We start from the raw sequence: 6,199 nt of genomic DNA, 5'->3' as shown, positions 1-6,199 counted from the left end.
CATTCCTGCAGGAAATCCAAGTTGTTCTGGAAGAAAAAACACAATTACCCAAAATACTGACCTTCCTTAGCTGGCTCTCATATTCTTCTCGGAGCTCTCCTGTTTTGCTTAATTTAATGGGTGCTCTGAATATAAAGTCTGGAAAGAAAAGGGAAAAAAAAGGAATTATTTTTTAGTGCAGGATAGCTGGTGCTGGCCATCATTTCCCAAAAAGGGTGAGATCTCCAGAGGCTGCACAAGAGGTTCTGCAACACTTTTTCCAACCCCAGATGTTTATACTCTGCCACTGCTATCACAGCTCTGTTGAACATACAGAAACATCAGGAGGAGGATGGCCCAGCAATCCCACTTTGCACTTCCCGAGTTTCCTGTGAGATTCTCAAGAGTCCTTGACAAGCAGTTAAGCAATCAGGGAGCACTGGGAGGATGTAAACACAGGGCTGAAGGAACAGCCCCGGGATGTCACAGGGAATCTGAGTCCTGGGAATAAACCCAGGCTTCAGGCACAGGGAATCTGAGTGCCAGGAGCAAAGGCAGGATCCAGGCACAGGGAATCTGAGTGCCAGGAGCAAAGGCAGGATCCAGGGAATAAACCCAGGCTTCAGGCACAGGGAATCTGAGTGCCAGGAGCAAAGGCAGGATCCAGGCACAGGGAATCTGAGTGCCAGGAGCAAAGGCAGGCTTCAGGCACAGGGAATCTGAGTGCCAGGAGCAAAGGCAGGATCCAGGCACAGGGAATCTGAGTCCTGGGAATAAACCCAGGCTTCAGGCACAGGGAATCTGAGCCCTGGGAATAAACCCAGGCTTCAGGCACAGGGAATCTGAGTGCCAGGAGCAAAGGCAGGATCCAGGTGCCTGCTGCAGGCCCAGAATGCCTCCTCCACACGCCCTGCAGCACCTGCACTGCTGTCCCACGGATCCTGAGCAAGCACAGCCCTTCCTGCTCGCAGGGCACTCCCCGAGCAGGGGTTTGAGGGGCAGGATGCTCTGTCTGGCACAAGTTCCTGTCCTGCTCCCACTTCCTCCCTTTCCCCTCGGGAGGTCAGAAGCCAAAAGCACACTGGCACAGGGTTACAGCTCAGCCTCCATCCCTGGAGTCTCTTATTCCCAAAGGAGTCCCTAGCTTGTATCAGCCTCAAGGCTCCCTCCCACTTCCGTGCAGTGCAAGTCTGGGCAAGCTGCGCTTCAGCTGGAGGAGCCTGGAGGCAAAGGGAACAAGCAGAACAAAACAGCAACCCCTGGACAACCATCCTGGCTCAATCCACGTCGCTGTTCCAGGCAGGGTGCAGCACAGCTCATCATCCCAACGTGCTCCTGTCACGATGGAGCAGGTTTGGGCAAGGAGGAAACATCAGGGGCACTTCCTTTCCCCACCCTGCTAAAATTAAAGGATATAAACCAGCAGCTCCACCACAGGTTTTCACAGAATCCCAAGATTATTTAGGCTGGGAAAGACATCTGAGGCCACTGAGTCCAATCTGTGACCAATCCCACCTTGTCACCGAGCCCAGAACAATGAGTGCCCCATCCAAAGTTGTTTTTTGGACATCTCCAGGGATGGGACTGCAGCACCTCCCTAGGCAATGCCTCATCACCCTTTCAGTGAGGAAGTTCCTCCTGCTTTCCAAAGTGAACATCCCTTGAGGCTGTCTCCTCTTGTCCTGTCCCTGTTCCCTGTGAGCAGAGCCCAAAACCCCCTCCCCAGCTGTCCCCTCCTGTCAGGGACCTGTGCAGAGCCAGGGTCCCCCCTGAGCCCCCTTTTCTCCAGCTGAGCCCTCCTCACAGAACTCCCCTTGGCTCCATCTGCCTCCAAATGACAGGTACAAATGGCAGGGTGGGTGAACCAATAATCTCATGTAAGCAAACAGATCATAAGGCCTTTTTTCTCATTAAAAAAGCTGCTGTTTCCTCATACTCACACGCCTGCACGAGCCAGGCTTGTTCCTAAAGGACAACACCCCAAGTGTCCCTACACATGTGATAAAAAGCCCAAGTGATGCTGGTGCTGGGGAGGCCAGGCTGCATTCCTTGCTCCTGCAACCAGCCACGCTGGAAACCTTCCACTGGCTTCCCAAAATGTTTTTTCAACTGTGGCCTTGAGCGGTTCCAGTTCTTTGTGAACTTTATCAGGCTGAAATTGCCACGGAGACAGTCCCAGGAGCAGCAGCAATCTGTAACTCGCCTGCAGCAAGCTTCAATTACTCCTCAATGTTTAAGGCTTGTCTCCAGAGCTAAAAAAGCGGAGTTTTCCCCTCCAGGGCACAAGCCAACCCGAGGGAAACACGCAGCAGGAAAGATGAGCCACGTCAATGCTCTCATTTCTCACTCGGGGTCAGCAAGCTGAGGAAATTTTAAACAATGGAGTAACATTTATGTCTAAGTTGTGGTGGTTGAGCTAAAGGGGTCCAACACCAGGTGGAGGCAACTTTATCAACAGTATCTATGCACCAACTTGTACATTTTACAGATGGGTCAAAGAGAGATAAGCCCCCAAATCTCCGACTCTGTATAGAAGAGATGAAACCAAGAACACATGCAATGATGTACATCTGCATTCCACAGAACTCCAGAATGGGTCAGGCTGGCAGGCACTACTGTGGGTCACCTGGTGCCACCTTCCTGCTAGGACAACAGCAAAGAAGGCAAAACCATGGAAGAAAAGGCTTTTTACTGGATTTTGCAGCAAATCTGCCTCTTGCCCTTCCTCTCGAGTGATCTGTGGGTCAGCAGAAGTGGTTCCTGAATGAAGCTGACTCTGAAGGGCTGCTGGGATGTTCCTTCCCAGCCTGGGGACAGCACTGAAACAGTCGTGGTGGCAGATCAAACCTGGCATCCTGCGTTTTCATGCTGGCAGGCAAGAGTTGCATCCTATTGTGCTCAGTCTTGGAAAAAACAACTGATTTCTGCACAATCTGAGAGGACAAAAGATCTTCTAATTATTTAACATTGGTTTTCTTCATAAGAGGCATCTCACTTGCAGCCTCCATCCCCTTGAGTGAGTCCATCCTTTCCACACCAGCTCAGAAGTGCGTCTTACACACACACCATCCCCGTGGAGCCGCACTCCTGACCAGCACGTTTTATATTTACTGGCAAAAGATCCAGAAACCTCCATCTGGCGAATTCAGCAACATGGGCCGACTGAGAGTGAAGCTGAACTCGATTCAGAACGCTCTGGTTCCCTGTCTGTCCTTCAGAGGCTCCTGGGTTCTGCCAGACCCACGCCATCGGGCAAGTGCCAGCTCTGCCCCCAGCTCCCATGGAAACTTTCAGCTGGCTCTGCAGCTTCCATTTCCCTCCAGGTTTTCATTACTTTTCCTTCTAACTCCTGCAGCTGAGGACGAAATCTTCAATGTTTTCAAAACACAAAACAAGAGGTTAGGGATTTTCTGACCCTGGCACAGGTGTAACCACTACTCAACTGGAAAATTATTTTCCAAGAGTTAATGATCCACTGCCATGCCCCTCACAGTGACCACTGGGGCTTAATCACTCTCTTCATTCGATTAAAAATAATTTAAGTATTGTGGAGTGCTGGAGAGGGGACAATGAGCAAAGAGATCGAGGTGCAAGTCCTCTGACAGCCTCACGGCACAGTTACTGCTCCCAGAGAGGCACCCTCTCCTATCTTCATAGGAAATCCTAAATTTAACTCACCCCACCAGCAATACAACACTGGGACAAGGAGGAAAACAGGGATGGGGTCAGTTTTAATCAGTTCGAGCAAATCACTGCTTTTCCCGAGACAGGGAAAGGCTTCTTTGGGATTGCCACTTCCAAACTTGTAGCACTGTGGTCTTGAGACAAAAAAACAACCAGCGACAGGCCACAGAACAACAGAAACAACAGGAACTCAAGGAATCACCAGGAAATGCTCAAGAAGCAGACTGGTTTGGTCCAGCAGGGAAAGGGGAAAACCACTGCCAAAAAAGGACTGGGAGGAAGGAGGGGGAAGTCATTTTACAAGTCTGGCAAAAACACAGCACCCCTCCTGCACGGGCTCAGCTAGTGACTGCTGTGCACTGCTGCTGGGCAGAGGAGAAACAGGAGAAATCTGACTCTGAAATGGCAAAGCACTCGTTCTCTCACAAACCAGGCGCAGCACCTCGCTGCAAACATATCCTGCTCCTTCTCCTTGGCCAACTGAATCCTCCAACAGCCTCCAAGCCTCCCATCTGCTGCTCCTCTCTGCCTTCCAAGGACCCCACCAGGCAACTGTTTCAATATCAGAAACCTCACTGAGCAGACATTGCAGCTCCAGCTCCCAGTCATGGCATCTCACGTTCCACGGGCCGCCTTCCCGGGGGCTCCATGGAACCTGGAGGTGCCCAGAGAGGATGTGGGACCCATGGCCACCTGCATCCTCCTGGAGCAGCAGCTGGGGCCAGGCTGAAGGCAGCAGGGCAGCTCCTGGGCACCTGATTGCCCAGCCCATGCCAAGACACAACACAGGCAGCGAGAGTGTCCCTGCTGATTTCTGTCCAGGGCTGCGACAAGGACTTGGACTTTACACCTATCTGGTCACCTAGAGCAGAATCCCAGCCTCAGGCAGGGTCTGAGGGCTCCTTCAGCCCACTACCATGGAAGAATCCCAAAGGGAATAACGAAAACTGGGACATGAAACCACGATTAATGAGCCGGTTTAAGCGGGAATAATCAAGGGTATGTCAAGTGGTCATACCGAGTAGTTTTAAAGATTTTGCACATTTAAAGTGATTTAATTAAAGACCTGAGCTTAATCAGTGTTTGATTACAGAATCACATAATAACTGAGGTAGGCAAAGACCTCTGGAGACCCAACCAGGCTGCCCAGGTCCACGTCCAACTGGGATTTGACTCTCTCTGAGGATGGAAACTCCACAAACACCCTGAGCAACTCGTGCCAGTGCTTGGTCACCCTCACAGGAAAAGGTATTTTTCCTATGGCCAGTGAAACCTGTTGTGTTTCAGTTTGTGTCCTTTGCCTTCTGTCCTGGCCCTGGGCACCACTGGGATGAGCTGGGCTCTGCTGCCTTCGCTGCCCCCTCTCAAGGGCTACAGACACTGACAAACAAATATATAAATGTACACACTACATGCCCATTGGTAAGGCCACTGTGACTGGGACAGGTTTGTGAGGCTTGGGAGAAAGCAAATGTCACCCATCCCTTCAGGCAGGGCAAGGAGGACCGACAGGGTCAGCCCCCCCTTGGCTCCTGGGAAGCAGCTATTCCTGGAAACCCCTTCTGACCAAGGACAAGGTGTCTGGCAGGTGGGCTGCTGGATTTAAGGAAGGGAAAGCAGGCTTAGCCAACGTCTCCATGGTGAGATGGCTGGCTCAGTGGAGGAGCACAGAGAGCAGATATAGGGACTGTACAGATCACCTCATTCCCCTCCTTGCCATGGGCCTTCCCACTGTCCCTCCTCCAGAGGAGCCGCTCCCAACGCTCGGCTCAGCTCCCCCTGGACACCCCATCTGCTCATGGATTCAGCAAATCCTTCCTAAATATCTTCCAGGTTAGTGGGGTTGGTTCAAACCACCAATCTGAGCTGTTTAAGCTCATCCTGCCAACTCTTCCCACAGCCAATTAGAGGGTGCTGACACAAGCAGGGAGCGGGAGACCAGAAACGCGCTCGGAAAGGAACGGGCTGGGCTAAAAGGATGTTTATCTGCAGCTTAAACCCTTGTGTGCTCTGCAGGGCTGCCCTCAGCATTGCTGCAACACCTCTCCAAACAACAGATCCCAGCGCACCCCGAGTTCTGACAGCAGCAGGGTGGGCATCTCCAGCAATGCCAGTGCCTCAGACGAGGATTTCTTTTGAAGGGAACACAGGGAGCAGTTTTCTAGGAGTTGAGAATGCAATGAGCAAACGTGCAGCTAAAAGCCATGAACACAGGGATGATGGACTTTTCCTACATCAACAAGCGACCAGGACTTCCCAGGGTGCAAAACCCTTCCTGTCTCGACGCAGCACAAACCTGCCCAACTCCTGGCAGCACTGCTGGAACCGTTCACTTTTGGGCCAACATCACCACAAAACCACCCGAGAAAGTGGGGAAACATCCCCGCAGCTGGCATCCCCTCCATGGGATGATGCTCTCCATGCCCCTGGGCACGTCCCGATGTCCCGGGGCAGGGTGGCTCAGCCCCGGCGCCCCCTCCCCGCCCGGCCCGGCCCGGCCCGGCCCGGGCTGAGCCCGCGCCAACTCATCGCACCC

At 52.5% G+C, this 6,199-nt stretch overlaps 1 protein-coding gene across 1 annotated transcript in view; it reads right to left on the bottom strand.

The window, feature by feature from the left end:
* RNF169 (ring finger protein 169) overlaps nucleotides 1-136 on the bottom strand; it is an 11,953-nt gene extending 11,817 nt beyond the window's left edge. Inside the window, exon 1 of the mRNA XM_031064787.1 lies at nucleotides 62-136. The gene's annotated coding sequence lies outside the window, so the exon portion shown is untranslated. The remainder of the gene's footprint in view (nucleotides 1-61) is intronic.
* Nucleotides 137-6,199: the final 6,063 nt, after the last annotated feature.

Source organism: Geospiza fortis, unplaced genomic scaffold, assembly GCF_000277835.1.
Source record: "Geospiza fortis unplaced genomic scaffold, GeoFor_1.0 scaffold1532, whole genome shotgun sequence".
Taxonomy (NCBI): domain Eukaryota; kingdom Metazoa; phylum Chordata; class Aves; order Passeriformes; family Thraupidae; genus Geospiza; species Geospiza fortis.
This window is presented reverse-complemented; position numbering and strand designations above follow the sequence as displayed.